Here is a 26,793-nt window from a genome sequence, read left to right on the forward strand (position 1 = left end):
GCAGTGTAGCAACGGATGAGCAGAGAGTGGTTAAAAGGATGCCAGTCTCCCCTTCTGGGACTCGGATGCCTTGAACTCTATAGCGAAGAAGCAGAACTGGGTTCTAGGGATAGAGAAGACTTCAACAGGCAAGGAACTTCCGACCTTTCTCCAGTCTATCAGTACAACTCCAGTTGGAGTTTGGGCAGCCGTATTTCCATCCTGGTTTGCTGAAGGACCCGTTTCTGAGTATTTAATAAATGGTTGCCATGGTTTTTTGCTCTCCAGTTGTTCTCTGGATTAACACAGTACCACCCCATCTCTCAACCAATGTGCTCAGGCTGACTTTGAAGGCTTCCAACCAGCATTGGACCTGCCTCATCCCCCCCCTCCCCCTCTCTCATCATTTCCCCCTCCTGCCCGTCTCTCTGACTTACAGAGGCAAAAGTAAAAGTTCCTCAAACTCCCTGGTATCTCCTAAGCAACCATCAAACTGTTCTTTTCACACCCTTTGCAGATGCATTAGAAAATGGTTCCTGTGTGCTTCCCCTCTACCTTGTAAAATCTATTTTCCTGGGCGACTTCTTGGAAACTGCACAAGTCTATCCGCATTGCCTGTTGCTCAGCCTACCGGTTATTTGAAAAGGATACTGTTAGGCAGCATTTGTTTGCTTTAATTGTGAAAGTGCACACAGATATTCCATCTTGACCTGTTTTGTTCTGGGGCTATCAGGCCCACCTGGGCTTCCTCAGCACGCTCAGCAGCTCGGTGCTTGCCCTCCTTGTGTCTTTGCACTCCTGGATGAAGTTAGAGGTGTGCCCCACGCCTGGCCTCTGGGTTTTTAAATAGTATCTTTCAGAGCTGAGCCTGAATGCCTGATGCTTCTACCTCAGCCTCTCCAGTGCTGGGATTACAGGTTTAAGCCACCACACTCAGTCTCTTGACCACTTCTAAGGGATGGTTCAGTGACATCTGTTTTACTTCATTGTCACCATTACCACCATCGTTCTCAGAAATGATCTGTTCATCTTTCAAAACTGAAACTCTGTCAAAATTACAAAACGGTCTCTCAGTCTCTGGAAACTGCCACTCTGCTTCTATCCACGAGGATCTGACTTCAGCAGGTACTTTAGACACGTGGAATCACTCAGCCCTCTCATGGTTGCCTTATTTCACTTAGTATATTATGAGTTTGGTTCATAACATGCTAAAGCATGTAGCAGAATCACATTTCTTTTTAGGCTGGATAACTTTGCATCATGCACACGCTCCCTGTAGAGACTTTTGTGCTTTCTAAAGATGCGTGGCCATCATTTCCTTTTGACTCCTGTGTATCCCGAGACTGTGAAAGGGTATACGACCACTAATGATCTGGATTTAAGTGCTTTCATGCACAGTGATCTCCCCTTAGTCATGGTTTTAAATACTAAATGGGAAATTCTATAAATGAGCAATTCCTAAGTGGGACTTATATCCTTCTCAGTATATCACCTTAAAAGTTAAGGGCTTAGTCTCATCCTGGGCAAACAAACAAAAGAGCATTGATACAAAGTTCATCCTTTAAATAACACTGAGATAATGCCAGGACTCCAGTAAGCCCGCCTTCAGTTTATCTTGGACCCAGTCTGGAAGTAGTTTCCCTGTCTCTTACTTCCACATACAGGGTAACTCTGTCTTTACAGCAACAGCAAGGAAAGGCTGCTTATTTCTGCTTCCACCTAGCTGGCCAGCTAACATTTCCTAACTATCTTCTGATAATAGCTACTTCAGGGGTCTTGGGTGTTACCACAGCTCTGGACCACAGCTGTTGTTTCTTGCTTTCTCCTGCCTAGATCTTGAGCTGTGAGAGCAGGCAAGTCTGTCCCTGAGTCTTTGATCTCTGCTGGTTACCATTTTTTTTTTAATGCATGGAATTAAAAGAATATAAACCGTGAGACACATTAGTTTTCATTTTCTTTTCCATGTTACTCGTATGCACATTTTGTAAGTGACACTTCTGCATATTTGTTTCTCTTTCACATTACTGTAATATGTATTTGTGAAAGCCACAGTGAGGTGGCATATGCTCACATGTTTCCGAAGTCTGGTGACCTACGGCATAAAACAAAGCGTAAAAAAAAAATACTTGCGTGGTATGCAGCAGTAGCCTTGTTCGCCTGAAACCCACTAACTACCAGAATGTGCCTAGACAGCTAGAAATCCTTGAGTAAGATGCATGTATATTTATTAAGACAAGGAGCTTGGGGTGTGAGTGGCTCCAACCTGGTTCACTTTTATTGGATTAGCATAGAGAAGCATTGCAGAGAAGCCAGCCACCCATGAACATGCCTGGAGGAAAGTGGGCATTGAGAATTCTGTCCATAATTGTTTTATATTTTGTAAACTGAAAGGAGAACTGATAGGGCGTGAGAGCGGAATTTATCTATTTATTTGAACTTCATTAAAGTTCAGAGCTCCATATCTAAGGAATTGCACTGACCAGGGACAGGACATGAGCTATGTCCAGTGAGGTAATGCCATCGTCTGGGATTGAAGACGTGGTGTCAAATAAAATTGGCTGGCTTACATGAGGAGACATGGGGAATCTCCAGCCTTGGACATTACCATTTGACGAGGCACCAACAAGTAATGGACATGAGATGCATGCAGCCTGGAGGTGACAGGTTGGACCTGCCTGCTAGAGAGTTCATTTCTACGTACTAATTTGAGGTACACCTCTTCTTACTGTGTCTGACTTGGTCCAATCTGTATTTTATATTTAGTCATCACCCCACTAACTCCTATCCTGGTAGATTCCCTTTTCACCCCCAAAACAGAGTAGAGCAGCCACACCCACATTTTAATGAGGGTTGGGCCATACGTCATTTTCAGTCACACCGTGCATCCTGTGTCTTCTGGTCTCATACCTTCACCTGGAAAAGGTCTGTTCCTTGCCTGTTGAAGTCTTCTGTATCCTTAAAACCCAGCTCTGCTTTTTCGCTTTATAGAGCATTCTCTTATCTTCCTACTAAGAATCGGGGAGAGAAGGGTGGCTTACCCTTATATTCTAATAGAGCCGCCCACTGGTTCTTGTGTCTCAGATGATAATGGTGGTCCCTAGAGGAAAGGTAGATCTTCTGCTGGCACCTTCTCAATCTGCTTCATGAAGTTATTTGGCCAGTCTGGCTAGGAGGAGGGGCAGCACTCACAGGCTGTTCAGATTGGCTCCCTGACCTTGGCTCCCTGTCCTTCGCTTGTTAATCTGTAGACATGGGGCCCCAAGACTCTAGCTGAAAAGAGGAAGTCTCTCAGGTGCGAGGAAGCAACTGGCATTTAACCACTGATGACATCACACTTTTCCCAGCAGAAGACATTTTGATCCTAATTCCCTTTTGCCTTCTTTTAATAAATTTTAAAATGTCGATCCATGCCACACATTAAGATTCTTTAAGAGGCCAAGTAACTCTTCTCCATCCTTGATAGCTACCTGTTTCACTTCTCGCTAGCAGCCTAGCTAACGTATTAGCTACACAGGTACCGTTTGAGGCTCAGTGTGGTTTATGTTGACCTTTTGATGAGGAAGAAAAGCACTCATCTTCTTCACTCTCTGATACTCTAGACAGTCACACCCACTATTTTCAGAGAAACTGGCATCCCTTGTGTGCACTGCCTAGGCAGGGTGACTGTTATCTATGGCCGAGCCTCTCCCCCTGATTCCTAAGCATTGCTGTTTCCCAGTCACCTCCAGTGACCAGGTAAGTCCTGTCCACTGCATATGAGATGTTGTCCCCTCCCTCTTCCGGGTGGCCACTTCCCATTCAATTGAGTGAAGGTGTATAAATCTAGGACAGTTTAGAGTATATTTGAGGGTATTTGAAATTGTACATGTTCCAAAATAAAGAAAACTTTGTGACAAGACACAACGAATGATTTCATGGGATGACATCCTCCCATGATAAGTCCCAGCCCAGACACTGCTTCACTAAATGTACTGTGGAAAACTGCCTCCAGGTCACATGGGTCGTGTATGAAACTTAATTTTGGATTTGGAATTAGTTACATTTCTGAGTTTCTCATTATATATATATATATAAATATTATAAAACCTGAAATACCTAAAGTTTAAAAAGCACTTCTAGTCCAAAGATAAGATACTTAGCATGTATGTAAAATATTAGCTCTTATATTTTAATATACTCACAGACAGACAGACAGACAGACCGACACACACACACACACACACACACACACACACACACACACCATTATATCGAGTCTTCTTAGTGTTACATCTCAACAGAAACTTCTGTTGACAAATCCTTGTAGTAAATCATTTTCTCTATTTTACTGCAGAAACCTTTTAGTTGTCTGGTCTTAGACATTTTGCTTTTAGCCATTTGTCATCACTGTGGCTTTGTAAAGTCTTCCACATCTGTGTGAGTGCTTTTTAATCCTTCCCTTCCTGTGTGTAACTTGTCTGCTGCTGACATCCCATTTGGATTCAAAGGTTGCGCCAAGTCCCGAGTTAGAGAAGACTTGTGCTTTTTGTGTGTTTTCTCTAAATCTCTTTCCTTATATGTTAAACGGTGCTGCTTCTCTCCTTATGGTTGCTGGAACATTCACAGGACGCATGGTCTCTTGTCTCTTACTAAAATGTCTAGCTGAAATAGGTGGTCTGCAAAAGCAAGTGCTCTTGATGACTCTATGGGCTGTTACAGTTTTTCTGACATAATTTTGTTCCTTTGGAGAAATGTGTGGGACTGTAGTATCTGCACAGTGCTGGAAACTGGAAACCCCGCAGACAGCTTTCTCCCCCATGGACCACGGGAGGAAATGATACTTGATTTTACAAAACTTTTCACTTAAATCAGGTATCACTTACTGGGTCCACGTACAAAGTCTTCGTGGCTTGGGAGGGCTTAGGGTGGTGCTTGCACTTCTGTTGGAGACAGCAGAAGAAAATAAAGAGGAAGCCCAAAGCATGGGCTCTTCCAACGACAGGAGTCAGTGTCCTGTGAGAAAAGTGGGCACTGGAGATGCTCACATTTTTCATTTGTTTGCTCAGAACCCTTTGGAGTGGTTGCTAAGAGAGGTGGCCTGGGAAGTGTGTATCTCCTCTTTCTCTGTTGCACTTAATTTTCAGCTTCAGTGTAATCTCCCTTGCACTCTTGCCAGTTGACTTCCTGCAGTTTAAACACTCACAGGATCTTGTTCTTGCATATTGATTTTTTTAAGGCAGTTGAAGCATTTGTTGACCTGTAGTCTTAGTGATCTGAGAGGAAATATGTTTGTGTGGTTAGGAGCACAGACTCTAGAATAAGTTTATTTTACTTAGAAAGCTCTCTTGCTCACACAGTGTGGTACGTACGTGGGAGCATTACTTAAGCCCGATGTGTTTCTGTTCTTTATAGATTATCCCTTATACAAAAGTAGTGATGGGAGGCACTTCAGGACATCATTGTGAGAAACATTGTGAGTGCTGGGCATGTAGAAGAACAAATATTTGTTGCCCTCATCAATATAGGTTACCATGTGAAGAAATGATGAAAGGGAGATGTGTTGTGGGGTCACCTAGCATTTCTAAGGGGTAATGAACGATTGTCTCAAGAAAGCATGGCTTTGAAATGGCAATTAAATCTAATGTTCATGGCTTAACACAGTGCTTTTCAGGGCAGTGCTTAGGCTACCTTCTGTTTACGGGGCTGTTCACTACCTTCCTCTCATTCCCTTTAAGTCTATATGTGTACACACACACACACACACACACACACACACACACACACACACACACACACTGGATTAAGTTTCAATTTTTCTGATATGAAGTTCTATTGTTTTAAATAGTATCTATTTCTCCCTCTCCTGTCTCTCTCTCTTTGTGTGTGTGTGTGTGTGTGTGTGTGTGTGTGTGTGTGTGTGTGTGTGTGTGTGCGCGTGTGTCCCAGTGTGCATGTGGAGGTCAGAGAACAACTTTGTGGAGTTAGGTTTTCCTTCTACCTTTCCCTGAGTTCTGGGGATCGAATCAAGTCATCAGGCTTATTTAGCAATGGCTTTACCCTCTGAGCCATCTCGCTGGCCCATGAAGCTCTGTTTTTGATGTGCCTAGATAGGAAAGGCACAACCTGGGCATCCCATCATTTCACTCTTTGTCCTTGGGTTGCTTTGGTGTATTTATAGGCTACTTTATGTGACTTGCTCCTTCTGAATTAAGAGGCACAGAACTGCTTAAAGCCACCATGAGATGAATCATAAAGATCTCCAAGCAAGATATGAGCAAGGTTGCGGTCATAAGAGTTTTCTAGACCCTCAGCTTGTTACTGTCATAGTGCTTCGGGGACTGGATGCTCAGAGTGGGTGGATGGATACAGACAGTGGGATGTGGTAGAGGTGTTCAAAGCTCTGCTACGCTTTCATTGTGATGAAGAGTTCAGGATCTTTTTTTCTTCTCTAGTTTTTCATTTCCTCTACCATTTTCTGTAGCACTCTAAAGTGTGCATCAAGATTCCCCTGTTCTAGACATGTTATAAGACACTGTATGAGTGGGTACACATGTGTCTACGTGTGTGCTTGTAAACGTTTGTTTTGAGCAGACACTCTCATCCTCTTTAAAGTTGTAGTCTTCGACAGAAGGCCCATATAAATGAAGTAAATGGACCTTTGGTTGAGAAGGCTGTGGTTGCTGCCCCAAGTATTACTGTGATTCTCTGAGGCTATGCAAAATAGTTTCAAGCTGGGTTGTTCTGAAAATACCATTGTTTTAGAATGAGACCAGCATGTGCTTCCCAGCCATGGCCTCACAGAGGTCTTTGAAATCCAAAAGGCACTGAATTAACATTTAGAAATTGAGATGGTACAGAAGAGGAGAGTATTAGATTGCTTCTTCAGAATTTGCACAACTCCAGTAGAACAGACATTTAGATAAAGCCTTTTTTTTCTCCTTCTGCTTTGGGAAACCTTTTCCTCATGACTGGTGTGTTGTTGGGTCTTCAGGGCTCTGCTTTGTCCTGTGAGTAAGAGATTGGAGTTTCCCCTCTCTACAGTTGTTCCCTGACTGTGCAGCCCCAGATGTTTGTATGGTGAGAGGCTTTTGTAGGTCTGAATACTTAAAGCTGAATAACCATGGATGCTGGGCCATGGTCATGTGACATGGAGTGATGTTTTTGAACACAGATCTCCTAACTCTTGGGTGATATTTGGGATTCGTGCCTATAGTGTGTTCAGAAGTTCCTGGAAAGAGTCACATGTCAGCAGAACCTCCGGACTCAATAGCACTTCAGTGACTGTGGGGAGGTTGGAATGTTGCAGGCATAGAACCTAATGACAGTTTATCTTGGACTGTCTTGAGTCCCCCTGTGTTTGACTAACATCATTGTGACTATTGGGTGTAAACTTTCGGGGTGTATTTACAGACCACTGACTCCACCAACCAAGGCTAAGGATGACATCAGGTGGTATCTGAGCCCTAAATACAGAGGATTCCCTCCTTTCTGTCACCTGCCTGCCTGGTGTTTTCATATGTTTGATTAAATGTCTTGATTTACGACTTTCTTTATTCTTTAACTAAAAAAGTACTTCATGAGTCTGCTGCCATGTTTGACATATAATTCAGAACAACTGGACTCAGTGTCCCTGGGTCATGGGGATTCATACTTGATTAGAAACTGTCTGCTGTTTTCTTTGCATTGAAGCAGTAGCTTTATATTGACATTGTGACGTTATTCAAGCATGTCTGAGATGGGCTTGTGCTTGGAGAGAAGCCACTGGGTCAGCTCTGTGTGTGCATATGTAAGCTGGACAGACATAGGGTCAATGAATGCAACCACTAGAATCTTGACTTTTTTAAAAAATTATTTCTGTGCTACTTGTCTGCTTTTGGTTGTTCTTAAGTGATGCACATGTGCACCTCACATATTCGTGCATATGATTATTGTGTAGTTTTGTTACCAGTATTAAATACATCTATTAAAATGCTTTCAAGAGCATTTAGCAATTGACATTTTAAATATACAAAGAAGGAGCATTAGTAAATGGGCTGAGATTCACATAGCACAGTGTTATTTCCACTCTTGCCTGTGCCTGTTTGCCTGCTGTGGACTTAAGTGACTGTGAGTGTAGCATCTGACTTTCTGTTGGAAGCAGAAGCTCCCTTTGAACCAAGCTTAGCTTTCCTTTGTGCCTATGAGATTTAAGGCGGACTTTTCTGATGTGCTATATGGATTGAAGTGAAATAAAACATTCCTTCATCCACGGCCTAACCAAGAGAAAAAGTAGAGTTTATAACAGGATACTTGGGAGTGTGAAACCACAGAAGTGCGCTGGTGTCTTGGGCAGACCAGGGGACATACTCACACCAGGATGAGTAGACTGGAGAGTTGGAATAGGATCCATGGAAACTAAAATATTTTGAAAGCCCAGTGTTTGATGCCTAGATGAAGGCAGTTCTGGGATGACTTGACTTATATAGTGAGTGCTGGTGTAATATAGTGTTGACATATACTGGGAACCACTTTGCTGAAAATGTTTAAAGTATAAATACTCAGTTGAATTCTTTCATCTACTACTTGAAGAGTCCATGACATTTCCACAATGATATCTGGGTCTACAGTGGTTACCACCATGTTCTTACTGCACCCTTGTCTTTTTTTTTTTTTTTTTCGGAGCTGGGGACCGAACCCAGGGCCTTGTGCTTGCTAGGCAAGCGCCCTACCACTGAGCTAAATCCCCAACCCCCTACCCTTGCCTTTTGATTTCCTTCTCTTCTGTGGCACATCTGACCGTGGGTCTCCTCTGAGCTTTGCTTTCTCTAAATCTTAGGTCTTGATTCTGATGTTTTGGAAACAAATCCCAGTATTGCTGTGTGATAAACACATTCATTATATTATATAAATGAGACTTATAAGCTCTGTAAAGAGTGTGTGTGTGTGTGTGTGTGTGTGTGTGTGTGTGTGTGTGTGTGTATGCAGGTGTGTTCATAACACTTTGCCTTTCGTCAGTCAAGTACAGACTGCAGCTCACTTCCCTGAATGAGTTGGCCTGGGAAGGTCCTGGGCGGGTGTCAGGTCACAAGTCTGTTGCTAGGTATGAATAGTTCAGGCTTTCTTTGAAAGTGGAGAAAGAAGCCTGAGGAAATTGCTTGACTGATGCCATGAGAAAACGTTATAAGCTTATTACCACTGTTCATTTCCTTTGACCCGAGGTCTATGCTGTGAGAAAACATCACAGTCTTATTATCAGTGTTCATTTCCTTTGACCCGAGGTCTAGCATCTTTTTAAGAGCCTGTTTTTAGTGACATCTTCCGAAGCACTCATATGGACCAGTAGGAACATTAAGGCTTAATGCTTCAAAAGTAATAACTTCCTTTTTTATCTTGTAAAATGACTATTTTTCTTTGAAGTGTCATTCTTGCTGTAATAAACTAAGTTACTCACACTCAACATCTACTGTCACTATTTGTCCTCATTCCCAGGGCATCATTGGAGCAGATGACTGGTGGGTGGTGTGGGAAGGGGAAGCCCGGTGTGAGTGTCAGCATGATCAACGAGGAAGCCAGTAGTTTTGCATGGTAGGAGTAGGTGTAAGTAGACCAGCAGCAGGTCCTGGGCCTCTAGAGAGACAGCTCAGTGCCCTGTAATGAGTCACCTGGAGTCGTGCTCATTCCAATGTGTGATGAGCATGTGGAACTTCCCAAACAATGAAAGGATTGGAATCCTTTCAACTTGCCCTAAAATTCTGGGCATCTGCTTGAGTTTAAACTTATGACACTACATTTGTAGGGCTGAAAATTTATAAGCATCTTGAACCAGCAGGAAGTAAACAAATGTGGCACTCACAGTTCATTATCCTAACAAGGGCTGACAAAATGTCCACTGTTTATAAATAGCATTCATTTGCGAAGTTATTCTGGTCTTCACTCTCAAGCTTGACGGCAGTGTGGGTCCTATCAACTTTGCCAACTATCAGAGCCTTAAAAGTGTCATCATTAGTTGGATTTCCTTAGATCTGTTTCTTAGAACAATTAAGTGGAACTTTTAATGTTTCCTTTAATGGTGTTTGAAAGAAAGAATCCAAGAGCAACGTGATTTAACATACCCTGTGAGCAAGGACTCATTTCTTAGGGATTAATACAGCACAGAGGTTAAGGGTTGGACTTGCTAGGCGCCAACACTCCGTCCCCCGCTTCTCTGCAGAGTCACTGGGGAAGTTCTCTATGCATCAGTGAACTGGCAGAAAAATCTCTGTATCCCATGAGGCTGTGGAAAGAATCTAGAGAGGTAATACCCACACAGCAGTGTTGATGTTAGTGTGGCCAGCTGTCAGTAAGCAGTGTTTAAACAGAAAATCATGACCTAGTGGGGTCACTTGCATTCCCCTACCCCACCCTGTGGATGACTTTTCTCTGAGGCTTAGAAGCTCTCCCCTTTTATTTTGTGTTGCTGATGCCCATCGAAGAAATCAGGTTGAGCTAGTCCTTTATGAGCTCTTTCCACTTTCTTCTTCCAAGACTAGGCTTTGATTTTTGTCCATACACAACTGCTGCGATCTTATTTAGAAATTATTCCCTTCCCTTAATTAGAAATTACTTGTTTGATGTACTTCAAAGAGTCTGCTCACATAGTGTCAAGTTTAAGTCATCGTTGGTTGTGCTGTCCTAGGAACTGGACACTTTACCAAGGAAAGCAGTAGCAACCAATGCATTTGTCAGATGACAAAAAGGCTTTTATCGAAGACTTCTTGCAGTCTAGGAAGTTTAGGCAGAGACTTGGCAGTTGGCTTAGGATTGCACAAAGTAACCTCCTCTTAGCAGAGCCTTGACCAGCATAGAGGGTTTTCACATATGGACTGGATGTAATCCATGTGTTTCCAATAAAACTATTGCTGCTTAGTTGTGCTTAGTTACTGAAAACCTTCCTTCAGTTAGAGTGAAAAAAAAAAAAAAGAATCTTGAAGAAGAGTTTTCCTTCTTGTTTCTCATCTCTCTCTGGGGCTCTGATTGACTCATGGTTGTTGGATGAAATCCAGGGTTCAAAGCCAGCCTACGGGGCTCTGTAAGACTGCGGCTCCTACCCAATCAATGTTCTCCTCACACTAGCTGCATCCTTTATCCAAGCTGTCTCTGCCTCTCTTTCTGGTGATGCGTCCGTCCCCTGACCTCCCACCCAGGATGTCACCATGCCTGGGAAAATTTCCTGTAGTTACCCCACTGCCTGCCTCAGCTCTCAGCTCTCCGTTCAGATCTGTAGTATTCACAGCAATCTCAGTTGACTTCTCACAGACATGGTTCCTGCACTCTCTTCTCCCCCAGCCCGATTGTTCAGCATAAAATGGCTCCTGGGGTATGGAGCCAGATTTCCCAAGAGAAAATGCAGAGTCTCTGTAAAGAGGAAAGGAAGGAGGGAGGGAGATGCCCGAGGGCAGCAGGGCAAGGCAGACTTGCAGTTCCTAGAGGAGAGAGTAGGAAAGTTACCCTGTCTGAAGGAAAAGAACTCAGGAGTGAGTGGCACTTGAGAACTGCAGAGAGCCATTGACATTTGTAAGTTCTTAGTATTGGGGAGTTATTCTACTGGGTTCCATATATGACATTCAGTGTCATCAGTTTTCCTCCCAATTCATGGCTCAGGTTGGTGGTCTTTAGACTTAGAGCAGATTTTTCTCTTTTAAGGAGAGACTTTACTGTGTCCATTATGGGAGGGCCTCAACCTGCTCTCCACATCACATCAAGCTTCTGACCCCAATCTTTGCACGACAGCATGCTATCATCACTAACCAGGTTCTGACATAGTGATCTTAAAATGTCCCAAATGGTTCACCTGGGAAGCTGCTGGCCGCCGTTCTTGATGCTGTTGGTTGTTCGTCTATTGGAGGTCTTTCTCCAGGATCATAAGCCTGGTGATGATTGGACCAGTGTCGTAAGGTAATGCCTACCACAGTGCTCAGAATGAAGGAGGGTGGAGGAGGAGTAGTCTAGATACTCTAGACTACCATGCTTAATGCTATGGTTTTGAGAGTGAGTTTGAGTCCCCAGAAGTGATGTAAAAGACAGTGCTGGGATTCCTGCACCCCCATGGGGAGATAGGAAGTGGAAATGTGAGAATCCCCGGATGTTCAAAGGTCATCTAGCCTGACATACACAGTGGAAAAACTGCAAAAAGACCCCTTCTCTAACAACATGGAAGAATGTCTTCTGACCTCCACGTGCTGTTGGCCTGGGCCATTCTGCATTTACACACTACTGTCTAAGTGTCTGCGTACACTTAGAGAAACTGAGTCTGTTTTTTCAAAGGTAGGTTTGGAATCTCTAAGATTTTTCCAGGAAGCAGAAGAAACCCCATGGCCTGATTCTGTACTGTTTAGCACATTACCTGCTTATTTAAGACCATGGCTCATAGTAAAACCTAGCTGGCCTGAAACTTAATGCACAGAGCAGGCTGGCTTCCTATACATGGTGCTCCTCTGCCTCTGCTGCCTTAGTCCTCCCATGAGAGGCTCTGGCCACTAAATCTTGCCCAGCACCTGCCAGCTTTTACTTGTTTATTTTCTTACATCCTATACCGCTTTTCAGACTTCATTCCCATCATCTCAAGGGCACACCTGTAGACCCTTCCCACTTGTAGATCCTAACTTTCGTCAGATCAGTGGCCATGTTTCTGTAGTATATGTATACTCAAGAATTCTGTCCATGGAGTGGGAAGCACAAAGCTTCCTAATGTGAGACAAGCTGGAGGGCATTATAAACAGTGTTCCAGGGGACCATGGGAATGGCCTCACCAGAAACACTTCCGGTTTGGTATGCCTTATATACAGGTGTAGTTTTGCTGAAATCAGTATTTCTCCTGATAGATGAAAATAGGTTGGAGTACCTCCAACTCCAAGTGTATACGCCGTTTTCAGGGGCCTAGGGAAAGCTGTGCAATCATGTCTCGTGGCCCTAGGGTTTAAAAGTGGCAAAAAAGATAAAGGAGGCTTGGACGCATTTGACTTTACTTCACTGCAGGAGGGCCTAAACTGAAGGCATAGGGTCTCCTGGAAAGGATGCACAGGGGCACTCTGATTCAGTTCCAGGTCACTGCCCTCACTTTAGCACCCCTTTCACCCAAGTAATTTTCTTTGTGGTACAATATTGCTATAGACACTGTATTATAATGATGGCTCTATACAGCATTTTATAAAGGCCCATTGGGTTTCTGTTAATAAGATTTATCTTCATAGCCTCAGCTTTTCCATATTTAAAATATTCTGCTGAAATGAAACCAAGAGCGTCAGAGATGTTGCTCCCTGTTAGAGCATGTGTTCAGCATGAACAAAGTCCTGACTTTGAGTCCCAGCACCTGCTACACTCTCACAACACAGAGACAACATGAATTTAGTTGATCCCTATCATTGAATGTGATTTGAAGTGTCTCCAACAAGAGAAACTTTGGGTTGATACATATATATATATATATATATATATATATATATATATATATGTATGTTTATATATCTATATATTTACATGTGTGTATATGTGTATATATACAATACAAAGCATGTAGAAAACACTTTTTTCAGTGAATGAGCAAACTTAGCATCAAACACAATTCATATAGATTAGAGTTATATTAATAAAAATACCCATTTAATAATTTGTTTTTTGTTACATTTCTGATTTCCATATTAGTGTTACCTCTATGAGATAGATATTTTTGTTACTCAGTTGTTTAATATTTGATGTTCTGGAAGAGTTTAAGGATATGGGGCAGTGAATGAGCAAGCAGCGTGGACGTATGGCTGGAAGGGAGTTCTGGCAACAGGAGCAGAGCTTTGGTCCTTGGTCCAGGGAAACCAAGCCGACTCCAGTCTCTCCTGGAGTGTTTGCAACATGATTCAGAGATCTAGGATGCTTAGATTTCCTTGATAGCAAGTGATAGTGAATTATTTTTATACTGTAAAGTATGAGAAATTTTCCTAATTTAATATTTGGTAGCTCATTCAAGAACATTTCTTACATGGAAGCTTTTCTTACACTGTTAAAAACAAATTACTTTGACTGAAATCATTAAAAACTTCAAAACATTTATGTGACTGAAGACAATCTTTCCTGGGAGGGTATTTGCTTTTTTGTTTTCTAATTTAATTAAAATTAATTAATTAATTAATTTTTGCTCCCTTTACACTTTTTGCCCTTTGGATATGAAAAGGATTGCCCATTGTATGTAAAGAAAGGCATAAAAATAGCTACTATTAAGGGAATGTTGATAGCTGATATGCTTGAAAACAGGAAATTAAATGCCTCATTCCTTTCTTTCTTTCAAGGGAACAGGCTCACGCTCATAGGATCCTGAGCAGTTTACTTGACGTTTTCTTGAAAAAATGTTCGCTCAGAGAGTTACTGAAAACAGCAGACTCGTTTATGCACAAGTTCATGGGCCTTTGCTTGATAGTGTTTCCCAGGACAGCTTCCCATGCAGTGCAAGGGGCCAGACTCCAAATTGGGATAAGATGTGGACCTTGCTTAAACAAGCTCCGTACAAGGAAGCAGCTGTCAAAATACAGCTATTTAGAACAGCGTTTTTATCTTTGTGTGTGCTCTGTCGCTCTACTAAATATGTTATTTTTCCAAAACTCATTGTGATGAGTACTTCACTCTCACAAGGCTTCTAACTCCACAGTACACCTCAAGGGAGTGGCTCGAACTGTTCTAATTTAACATGTTTTGTGAATGATGATACCTTTATCTGAAGAGCAGCAATGATGGTCTTTGTGTTCTAAGTTGATGTTTTTCAAGAATGAACATAAGAGCATCTAAACCCCATAAAAGATCATGGATGACTTAGTCTGCAGAGAACAGGTCTTCTGAGACAGGTCCTCAAACACATCTTACTCTTACTCATAGGAAGGTTTTGATCAGAGCTGCTGTGTTCTCTGTGTTGTGGAGCTGAATTCATACAAAAGTACTCATCCCATACCAATGACACAGCAGTTACTCTAATGTGTGCTTAAGGAAGAAAACTCCTTGAGAGCCACCCTGTCTGTTTTCTGTATTGGTTTAAACTGCTGACTGTACCAGGCAGGGACTTTGTCTCCCCAGTCTTCTGAGAAGCATATCCTGGGGCGAGGCCAGCATGGCTCTCATCCTAAAGAGATGCTTCTTGTTGTCTTTGGTTTTTATATCTATTTTTCTTTTAAATGAAGCCTCACTGTATCTCTGTCTGTCTGGAACTTGCTATTTGTAGACTAGGCTGGCCTCAGACTCAGAGATCTGTTTGTTTCTGCTTCTCAAGGACATCACCATGCCTGGCTAAAATGTATGTGTGCCTTTTTAATTCGTGGATGTATTTGTGCATCCACGTGAGTGAGTATGCACCTGAAGAGGGTGTCAAATCCCCTGGAGTTGGAGTTACTGGCAGTGGTGATTTTTCTTGGCATGGATGCTGTGAACTTGGGTCCTCTGTGAGAGCAGCAAGCCCGTTAACTTCAGTGCCATCTCTCTCGCCTTAATCTTGTGTTTGGTTTCTGTGTTTTCTGTACAAGTTGTCACTGAAGCTGAGCGTGTACCCTTCTAGAGACCGTTTTCCATCGGAAAATACAGTTTTCAGACCTACAGAATATTTATAAATCAGCTATCTCTTATAAAGTATTTTTTGCAGCTGGTTATAAGCAAACTAATTCAAGAAATATTATATACTTATATAAAATTGTAACAGCAATGTTTCTAGGGAAAAATGGAATATCTTTCCAAATTTGGATAGTTGATTCCTTAGGATGCAAAATATGCTGATGATTAAAGAAAATGGTATCTTTGTGCCTTATTAAAATTTAGGCTTTCGAGTTCCATTAGGCACTGCTGCCATACCCTCCTGCCTGCTGCCACCACGATCCCACCATGATGGTGGGACTGGAACTGTAAGCCCTGAGTTAAACATTTTATCATAGCAATAGAAAAGTAACTAATGTGCTCTATGTCTCTGGTAAAAAATAATTTAGGTAATTATAGACCCGTCCTCACCAAGTTTATTAAAAACACAAGAATTCAGTTAAGAAAGTAAGTGAAGAATTTGAGGAAACATTCATAAGCTTTGTTTGACTTTGGAGCATAAGACAAGAGACATAGCATTCTTAAAGGAAGTGGAGATTAAAAATGACAGTAAACTATGTGGGTGCGATAGTACCTGCCTGTAATGCCAGCTCTTGGGGGGTGGAAGGCAGTGAGTGTTCCAGGCCGGTTTTAGCTAGATCGTAAGTCTGAGGCAAGCCCTCAGACTTGAAACCCTACCTTTAAAAAGAAAACTTTAAAAAGACACAGCTACCACAAAAAAGACAAGAAACAGTAGTTCCCCACCCTCAGAATTTCTCTCTCCCAAATTCACCCATAAAACCTTACAGGACTAAGAATTGGCAAGTCAGTTGTGTATTGATAATGTATATCTACTCATGAGTATATCTAGTCATATAAAATGGAATATCTACTTTGTGACTTGTAATCAAGTTAAGCACATAACCGTGTAGCCTAATAATCTTACTCTTTTCCTTTACACAAGAGAAACAGGAGCGGATATTGCCTATAAAAAGGATGATTATGATGGCTGTCACAACTTTACTGTGGTAGCCCCCACCTGGGAGCAACCCATATGTCCGTCAGTGTAGGCTAAAGGGGGAAATAAAGCGGGACATGCTAGCAGAAATGAGCACCACTCAGGGCCCTGTGCCTGTCAGGTAACTGATTAAGTCTCAATAAGTAAGAGAATTCAGGCCCGGGAGGGAGGGGAGTAGATTTTTTGTGTTAAGAGGCAAACGCTATGTGGTTGCTACGTAACCAAGCTGTGGTGAGAGAAATTGGAGTGGAGTGTAGGCTTGTGCTAGGAAAGACCTGCAAGGGAATTGATGTGGTGACCTTAATTCTCCTTTCGGCGGTACCTATACATGCCAGGCAAATGTTCTACAACTCCCTGGGCCTTGTGGGACTTTTATCCTGATTGGGGGTAGTGGCTATATAGTGGCTGAACTTCTTTGAATTATATATTTACCTTGTTTCTCTTGGTATACAGTTTATATCTTAAATTAAGTAGGCACAAAGTCACAGACATAAATACTTCCTCTTAAAGCAGCATGGGTGTTGAACATCGTGGACCAGACTGTTGCCTCATTTGTCAATGCTATAGAGGTATGAAAGCCAGAGTGTATTTAACGGCTTTTGAAGGGACAACATGTCATACAACATGTTGGGGGTTAGAGAGACAATATTACAAATGAGGTAAGCCGTGTTTGGGGGTCCTTCAGGACACTAGTTGGTGTTTTGTTTGTTTACTAGGCACACTATTTCCGTAGACCATGTACCAGTCTGTAATTTCCTGAATCGGTGCATTATTTCCCTCTTTTGAGGTAGCACTCACTGCCTGTTCCCTGTTCTGCTATCATAGTGTAATATTTAATTTTCCCAAATTATGCCTTGTACTTTTTCATAAATCACTTGGTCAGGGAACGTAATCTGCCTGAATTATGGTAGATGCAGGAATATCTTTTATGTGTGAACTGCAGTAAGAACCATGGTGTTGATATTTTTGTGTATGTGTGAAGAAGTATAATAGGTAACGTAATTTCGTACCACCTGATAATTGTTACGATGATTCTCCTTTTCTACTTCTTTTCTACTCTTCATTCTACTTTTGCTGGTGAATGAAATAGGCAATCAGAAGTAATTTGCTCGCATAACTTTTGGCTTTTCTTTTTCTTATATTTATCTCAGATTGAGAAAGAATAGGCTGGCACTGGCATCAGGGTGTAGAGGTTGATCTCTGTGTCAGGCCTAATACTGTTCTGGGATGTTAGGTATTAACTCATTTACTCTGATGATACTTTGGCAAGGAAAATGAGACATGGAATAGCTTGATGAAGATTGTATCAGACTAAGTGGCACAGTCAGGATTTAAGGCTAGAGAATCTGATTCCAGAATGCACACTTGTATGTGTTAGGAAGCCCTGAACGCTGTGCCTTCTCCAAGGAGGCTCAGCAGAGAGACACTTTAGCCAAAACCTCAGATTATTGTTGCCAGTTTGGTGCAAGGCTTGGCTTCTTTCTGCCCATTGTCTGGGAAAATGAACTGTCACGAGCAGACTTACTTCTCTTCAGGGACTTAAAATCTAATCTAAGTCTCAGTTACTTTATTCGTGTGACTCCTTGGTTGCCCAAAACACCCTCTCACTCATTTGAATTATACTAAGGAACCAGACTATACTGAGAATATGCTACATTTGTAGGAAAGAAAAATCAATACAGATCTGTAGTTTGTCAGTAAAAGGCTTTGACACAATATCAAAAGATTGAGCAGTAAAATAGCTTTGTGTGTTCAAAGTTGAAATAACCCATTTAAAGTCTAACAAAATGGCCCAGTGGGTAAGGATGGCTGCTGCCAAACCTGGTGACCTTAGTTCTATCCCTGGGGCCCACATGGTGAATGGAGAGAACCTACTCCCACACTTTGTCCTCTTACCTTCATGTAGTTCATCCACACTTGTACGTACACACACACACACACACACACACACACACACACACACACTAGGTATAAAATATAGTTTAAGAAAAATATTTGTTTTCCAGAAATAACTCCTCGTAAGCCTGGTTTGGTTACTTACTCTGTTCTTAGCTAACCAGTTTGCTCTAGTGCCAGTTAAGAGGGTAGTCGCTGCATTCAGCTCATCACAGACTTGGTGATAGCCGGGGACATCTGGCCCTAGGTTTTCTCTTCATGTGAGACCCCAACCTTTCCCTTCCTATTTTCACTTCTGTAAAGGTGGTGCTTGCAGGCAATTAGGTTTTTCAACAGAAAGACAGTTTTGGGAGGTAGGAGAGGAAGAGAACATTGACTACCAAGGCCCACCTTTTCTATATTATCTTTTGATTATTAGTAAATGCAGAGCCATAAGCTCCCAGCAGGGTTAGAACAAGCCAGCATATATTCATTGTGAGATTAGAATCTCCTCCAAATCTCTCTAAAGTTAGTAAAAACATGTCCTAAGAAATTATGTGCTCAAATATCATTAGTGTGACTTAAAAGCTAGTCCTAGCATAAGAGCATTGGTTATAGTAAAAGTAAGGTTTAATGCGACCCATTAGAACGCGGTCCAGAGGACAGTTCTTCATGCAGAGTATCTATAGTGTCTAGAACTGGGGCCGTCGTGTGGTAGGGAATTGGTGTTTATAGAATGAAATTCAATTCAATTCCTTCAGTATATGTACAGGATTCTGTGTTTTTTTTTTAAACCACATGTAGAGTTCAGTAGCTCTGCATGATGTAATAGAAATTAATTTTTGTGATCCTGGAAAAGCAAACATCCAGATCCTTGCCACAGTGAGCACACCAGCACAGCAGTGTCTTCTGGGCCAGCTCCCATATGTCTCACAGTTGATACTTTTTTTTCTCTTTAAAATCTTAACTTCAACATCAGATGTTCTGGAACTAGACAGAAACCACCAACCCCTGCTGTTCTCTTATGTGAAGAGCGAGTGGTCAGACCATGACATGTAAGACACTTGAGGCTTTTCACAGATAGCATGTGGCTCACTTGTGCTCAGAACGAAGGGCTAGCCGTCTGATTTGGGCTGGGTACAGTCAGAAGTTTTCAAAGAAAACAGAAATTGAGTAGATGCCAAACAGTGACTTGACATTAAAAGAACAGGTGAACTGAGAAGCCTCCTGGTAGACTTGGTTTTCCTGTGAGTTATGAGAGCCGAGTTGTTACTGGAAGGACAAGTAGTTTATTTGCTAGTGATATGCTTTTCTAGGATGCTATCTGAGCCATAAGGAAGAGCCAGAAGATTTAATAAAGGGGATTTTAAGACCTGTTTGGGGGAAATTGTGTGTTGGGAGAAAGTACATCTGGTTTACCTGTTGCCTGTATGTTGCTCAGGATGTGCTGAGAATTTAAAATAGACTTTACACACTATTGCTGATGTCAAGAAGTGCTTGCTGACAGAAGTCTGATATAACTGTTCCCTGAGAGGCTCTGCCAGCACCTGACTAATACAGATACAAATACTCACAGCCAACCATTGGACTGAGCACAGGGACCCCAATGGAGGAGTTAGAGCAAGGACTGAAGGAGCTGAAGGGGTTTGCAATCCCATAGGAAGAACAACAATATCAACCAACCAGACCCCCAGAGTTCTCAGGGACTAAATCACCATCCAAAGAGCCTACATGGAGGGACCCATAGCTCTAACTACATATGTAGCAGAGGATGGCCTTATCTGGTATCAGTGGCAGAGGAGGCCCTTGGTCCTGTGGAGGATTGATGTCCCAGCTTAGGGAGATGGTAGAGGGGTGAGGCAGGAATGGGTAGATTGGTGGAGGAGCACACTCGTAGAGGCAAAGGAGGGGTGATGAGATGGGGGTTTGTGGAGGGGAAGGAATCAGGAAGGGGGACAACATTTGAAATGTAAATAAATAAAATAACCAATAAAAAAGTAATACATGTGTGTTGTAATTGGCTTTTTTAAGCCGATGTGCTCAGACTCTCGTGAGACAGTGCTCCTTTTTCACATTCATAGGTACTGTGGATCTCACAGTAGACTCACAGCTCATTTGAAATCGCAGGCAGTACTTTGTCTCTGAGGAAAGCACTCAGTTTGACCATAGGTGGCACCAGGCACTTTGAAAGAGAAAGAAAGCACTCTTTACAAGTTTGCCCAGTTGTCAGGTGTGTGTGTCATTTGTATGATCATCCTACGATTGAAGCTCAAATGTGTACTTCAGAATTACCAGTAGGACTAGTTCAAGCATTGACTGCAGAGTTCTGTCCCTAGGGTTTCTGGGTCAGTGGGTCGAGGGTCAACTCTTGCACATCAAAGAAGTCCACTAGTGTGGTTCATGGGCCTATCCTTTGAGAGCTTGACCTGAACCTACTTGGCACTCTTGAACTCATAATTTTCAGCTGATGTGACTTTTATTTCTTTTTATTGCTTCTCTTCGACTAGATGGTCCTTTGGAAGCACAGATGCCCACGGTAGAGTGTTTGTGCTGGTGTCATATATCATCTCAGACTGGTTTGTTCTTGGCATTGTAGAGTCTGCTCATGCTGAGACACCAACTCATGTGCTCCTGACTTGAGGGAAATGCAGGAGCCTGGTTCAATGAGTCTGACTTCTGTGTTATCAGAGATTTAGGCTTAGAGAAGCCTCAACAACCAAGTTCATTCTAAAAGCATCTACTAGAGTGAACACTGTTTCCAAGCCATCTTCGCCATTGTATTCAGAGAGTTGAGTTCAGAAGCATCTTGTACCATAAGAAGTGTGTTATCCAGTGGTCCTTTCCTTCTTCACCCACTGTCTCATGCTAAAGACTAGCACAAAGCTTAATTACCTCAGGGTTGATGCACTACATGGAGAGGTGCTGGGCGTTTTGTTTTTTAAGCATTTGTTTATTTACTAGGTAGCTTAGATTGAGTGAAAAACCTGTAGGCAGCCTATTGGTAGGACACATGTGAATGGTAGTGTCACTCATGAGTAAGTGGCTCTCAAACCACCAGTTTCGGCATCACCAGGGGATGCCTTGTACATGAACTTAAAACAAAAAGAATTGAAAATCCTGTAGAGGTATTACAGTTAAGTGCTCTGTGGGAGGACATGCTGACCCATTGATTACGTGTTCTAACGATCTGTTGTATAAAGGTCATTTTTTGATGATCCTGATCTCTGTGAAAGCATTGAAAGCAGCAGTGTTATCCCTCATTTACTTTATACTGTGTTCATACATTAGTCTGTTAATGACTTCACAGATATTATCTGAATTGATGTTTTGTGGCTTAGAAAATACGAATGCAGTACAGGGAACTTGGTGGATCAGGTACTTAGGATGATACTTAGTACCTAGTGCTTGGTACCTTGTTGCCTAGTGTTTAACATGAACTGTTTCATAGGGCTTTGCCATTTCTTATGCCTACTTTGAGATTCATTTCTCCTTATTGCTGTGTCCTCCTCGTTGTGATTTTTATTTTTTTTTGGAAAATTGCCAGTGATAATTTAGTGAGAAAAAAAATAAAACCCTGAAAATACATGACTAAGGGAGAAAGTAGCCACAGTGGATTGAGGAGCCTGGGAGGGCATGCTGACCCATGGATGACTGGTAGATTATAAGGCAGAAGAGGAAGCAGCTGAAGCCATTGCAGGGTAAAGCTGATAGGAATCATTGTCTGCAGGAGCCAGCAGCAGAGCCAGCCGCTTAGCATGCAGGGGGTTTAGATCCTGGTAGGGTCAGCTGTTGCCTTCCAGCGAGAGCCTCATTCTTTCAGGCCCTGCTTCCTCTGAGGTGCTGCTGCTACAGGGCGGCAAGTGGTAGTCACTTCCCACAGCCTGCTGACTTCCCCTCACAGCTCTGAGCACCTTGGTCTCTCCTGTCTTCTTCTTTGGCCTTAATAGGCATAACTGTGTGTGCATCATATGCATCTGTGAGTGCGGAACTGTACACATGTGCTCTCATGTATTTACAAGTTTTATTGAAGATTTTATGTGTTTATAGAACTTAAAATGTTACTTTGGTATTTTTAGTGAGTGCCCTGTTTTCCTATTTTTAAATTGGGATTTAGATAATTCACTCCTAACATGTATTTTTGATTTTTGTGTATTTTAAAAGTGATATATGTGTACATTGTTTTTTTCTTTACTCTTATTTCTTCCATAGGATTAAATTTCCTAAGACAAAACAAATAAAAAACAAGCCAAGAAACCAAAACACCTCAAAGCAATACCTTCCCAAAATTCAACAGTAAATAAAAAGTGTATTCTAGGTGGCTTACATGGGCTCACTGAGTGTACTGACACTAGGTCCATGCTTGGTCCTATATGTTGAATAGAAAATAGTTCAAGCATTTTAAGTAATTTAGCAGATTATTCATAAACTGTGTAAGTATCTAATGAATGCAAATTTTTGCTATATATATAGGATATGTGTATGTATACATACATATATACATATATACACATACATACATACATACATACATACATACATACATATTCCTTAAGAACAAATTCATATTTTATTAGGTGCAATTAGGATTAACTTTCCCGGCAAGACCAAGCTAAAAGCTCTTACTTGTGTAAATATACATTCAAACAGACACAATTTTGTTATGTGAGTATGAGTGCAGTTACAGAAAAGGAGAAACTATTCATAGTGAGAAGTTTTGAAAGAAGAAATACGACAGTGAACTTACTTTTGAGAAGCCATCTCGTGTCCTTTCACACAGTTGAAATGCCCGAGATGGACACTTGTGAAATAGTTTCTTCTGAATCAGTACAGACATGTTAAACACAATTGGGAGTCCCAGGTAATCAATTTTAACACTTAAGGTTTGGCCCCCAAAGTTGCCATTGAGAAATACTTAACATGCCAAACAATTACAAGTTTGAAACAAACTGACTTCTACTGGTAGAACATGAGGATTGCCCAGTGTCACGGAATTCTTCCGTTCTCACACCCGGGCTACTTCATGAAGAGTTTCCTTACCTGCTTCTGGCTCCTGTAGTGCACGCTAGACTCCACAGATGTTGGAATACGTCTCAGTGTAGGTTCCAGAGGGCACTTAAACAGAGCTCTTCCTCATCTTCAAGAAGAGAAGAAAATCAGGAACTTGGCAGAAGCCACAAGATAATGGGTTGGCTGTCACTGAATCAGGGCAGTTAGAATGAAGTCAAGGCTAGAAAGTGGAACCAGGGCAGGGAGAAATGTTTTGTTCTGTGTGGGTGTCAGGCTGTCCTCTGCTGGTATTCTGTGAGTCAAAGGGGCAGCAGCCTGGCCAAATCTCCCTGCCCTCCCCTTCCCCATTTTTACTTCTTCCTACGCCTCCTTATCAATAGGTGCATAAACACATAGGCAAAAGCTCACAGGGATTTTCCTCTGTAAACTTCACCATTGACAGTTAAGTGCAGTAAGCCATGGGAAGCAAGAAGAACCTGGTTGTTCGTGACACACACTCCTTAGAGGAGATTATCAGCGATGGAGACCGCAGGTTCAGGAGTGCAGTGGTATTAGAGCTGCCTAGAAATTGGGTAATGAATTTTGACTCTGGCCATATCTGTTACATAAGGGCTGTTGTGGGTCTCTTTTTTCCACATATTCTTTATATTTAATTATTGCTGGCAAGTAGCATCTAGTAATATGTGATGTGTTCATCTAAGTAGGACTATAGATGAACACATCACATTAAAATTCTGGTAGGTTTGTATTGTTCATGCTATGATTCATACTTTAAGTTCATCCCCGATTCTGTAGGAATAGCTTTTAAAAGTTCTATATCCTTCCCACTGAACTGATTACAGAAACTTTCGTGTTTGTGACAGGACTGATTCCTGAGTCCCTTGGCGTGTTAACAAAACCCACCGCTGCTCAAGTCATCTGGAGATTTACATTTATAGGAAGTCATTCATAAAAAGTGATATATTCGCACTTAACAGACCTATACTCATTCTTATATAAGTGCTTTAAATCATCCCTAGAGCTTATAATACTGAGCAGTTTAAATGTATAATGGTATCACAGTAAATGGTATTAAAAACTGTGAAAATGACTTAAAGGTAACTAACACTGTTTTGTAAACCTCTTTGTGAGGCTCTTCTATTTCTGTTCTTTTTCTTTGGCTTCCCCTCCTCTTCCCTCCCTGCTGAGTGAATGTAGGTTTACCAAGGGAGCATGAGAAAGAAACCCCAGCAGTGGAAGGGGTTAACTGAGAGAGGGATAACTAAAGGTTCCTACATTTCCAATGTGCTTGCACAGGTTCTGTTGCCTACATTATGCTCAAATAACTTATGTCTACAATTTATTTTTGTCTTAAAGTTTTAACCTAGGTGTTTACAGTTACACTGACTGCACAGCACCATTATTCTGGATTCATGGTACTAAACAGTAGGCAGTGTTTTGGACTCTTGAGAATGGAAAAGCAATCATGCGTATTTTTTCTCTAGGAACAGAAGATTTTTATTTTGTGTATCATATGCAAACCTCGTCACTGCACATCTTTTGACAGAGGCATTGAGACCAGAGCTGGTTGAGGGAAGCTCATTACGTGACTCTGGTAGAGACTGATATGAGAGAGAGGGGGGTGTGGGGGGCATCTTACAATCAGCTGCATTGAAGTCTCCTGGCTAAATAGATTTATGGATGCACAGAAGAAAGCAGCAGAACTTTCTAGACGGCGGTTACTGCCAGGGAACATTGCAGTCTCCCATATGTAAGCATTTTGTGATTAAAAGGATGATTTGACATTAACAGTCTCTATGCAGCAGCTCTCCAGACTTCCTTGATTGACTGCACGAGGCACTGCTTACTCTGATGGTCTGACGAGGAGCCACTTACGTTCTTCTGAATCAGTACAGACATGTTAAACACAATTGGGAGTCACTTACGTTCTGCTCTCATACCTTCCTGACCTTCCTCTAGAGAGTTCATCTTATCTGATAAAGAGTGCAGTTGGGAAGGGCATTGTGTTTTCCTTGAACTGGAGCTATTTACTTTTCCATGTAATTCTAGGAAATGTGAAGTGTGAAGATTAAACCAGCATGTGGCAGAAATGAGGGTATATCCTTAGGGGTAAGGGAGTAGAGTGGAGCGCTGGCATTCTACACATGGGGTGAGCCTCCACACAGAGCTTTCGAGTTTCCCTCTTCACCTCCTGCTTCTATGAGCCAGGGTAATTGAGAACACTGAGTTCTTTCTGCATATACTACTCCAAGCACTTAGTGACACTCTACAGCTGTTCCACCCCTCATCTAGGTTTCACAGCTCTTAGAAATTAGTATCTGAATCATGGCAGAGTCGTTCCTGGAATCCATGTTCTGGCCCTACCTTTCTACAAGCCTGCTTTTACTTACCAGAGTCCATTTTCAGTACTTTGCAAACGTGTATCATCCTCACAGCTTGGGGACTGAAAGACCAGCCTAACTAATACATAGGAAAAATATCAGCTATAAGTAGCCAGTTTATAACGTCTTACATAGTTTTGATGGGGGTAGTAGGACAAGGATGATATGAAGTGCAGTGCTCAGCTCCTAGGAGGAGAGGCCACATATAAAGGTTTGCTCTAGGCCCAAGTACACACACTGTTAAGAGCACTTCCTTCCTCTTGAGTCCCTTAACAGACAATACACAAAACAGCCCTCGGATGGTGGAAGACGAGCATATAAGTTCTTGCGAAGGATCTTATTGTCTTATGTTCTTAAGACCATGTGTTTCAAGACAGGTGGTTTTTAGGGGGGAGGGGCACTTGCTCAGAGACACTTCCAGAGAAGAAGACAAGGTCTGGTCTTGTGAGTTTTCTTTTTGTACTTGAGGAACTTTTCAGGGAGAAATGCCTGAATCTGCTGCCTCTCCATGCTGGGTCTCAGGATGATCCCACTTCTGCTTGCTTACTTGTTGACTCTCTTGCAGCTCTCCCTAACTTGTTCTAGGCCATGGTTAATATGTGTAACTGGCTATCACAATTTTCCAGGGGTGGGGGTATAACAGATTTGTTATGGCATATATATATTATGAAGTGTTTCCAGCAGGCTCATGTGTGCCCTCTTGTGTTATAAGCTGATGGTCTTTAAAAACATTTTATATATGTTTAAAATTGACATACAGCTACATCACTTCCCACTTCTCTTTCTTCCCTCACCACCCTTTTCATCTAACTCCTTCCATACCTCCCCACTCTCCAGCTGGTAGCTTCTTCTCCAATTACATACATAAATATATAACTATAACTTGTTGTGCATAGGGTTTCAGGGCTGATAACTTTGGATTGGACAACCAACAATGGGCAACACCCCCGGGATAGATTAATTCCCCTCTCTCAGTAGTCAGCAGTTGCCTTATCGTTC

General features: G+C 42.0%; 2 protein-coding genes across 18 annotated transcripts in view; one reads left to right on the forward strand and one right to left on the reverse strand.

Annotated features, from left to right (window-relative positions):
• P2ry14 (purinergic receptor P2Y14) overlaps positions 1 to 23,525 on the reverse strand; it is a 40,492-nt gene extending 16,967 nt beyond the window's left edge. For 3 of the 5 annotated variants that reach the window (XM_087615265.1, XM_087615252.1, XM_087615238.1), the window contains exon 1: positions 23,444 to 23,525. The gene's annotated coding sequence lies outside the window, so the exon portion shown is untranslated. Of the gene's footprint in view, positions 1 to 3,017; positions 3,216 to 23,443 lie in introns of those variants that run through there. The other 2 variants (XM_087615258.1, XM_087615282.1) reach the window with 2 other exon arrangements.
• Med12l (mediator complex subunit 12L) overlaps positions 1 to 26,793 on the forward strand; it is a 315,356-nt gene that overhangs the window by 129,056 nt on the left and 159,507 nt on the right. The gene's annotated exons all lie outside the window — the stretch shown is intronic.

The sequence above is a fragment of the Rattus norvegicus genome, chromosome 2 (genome assembly GCF_021556685.1).
Source record: "Rattus norvegicus strain SHRSP/BbbUtx chromosome 2, alternate assembly SHRSP_T2T, whole genome shotgun sequence".
NCBI lineage: Eukaryota > Metazoa > Chordata > Mammalia > Rodentia > Muridae > Rattus > Rattus norvegicus.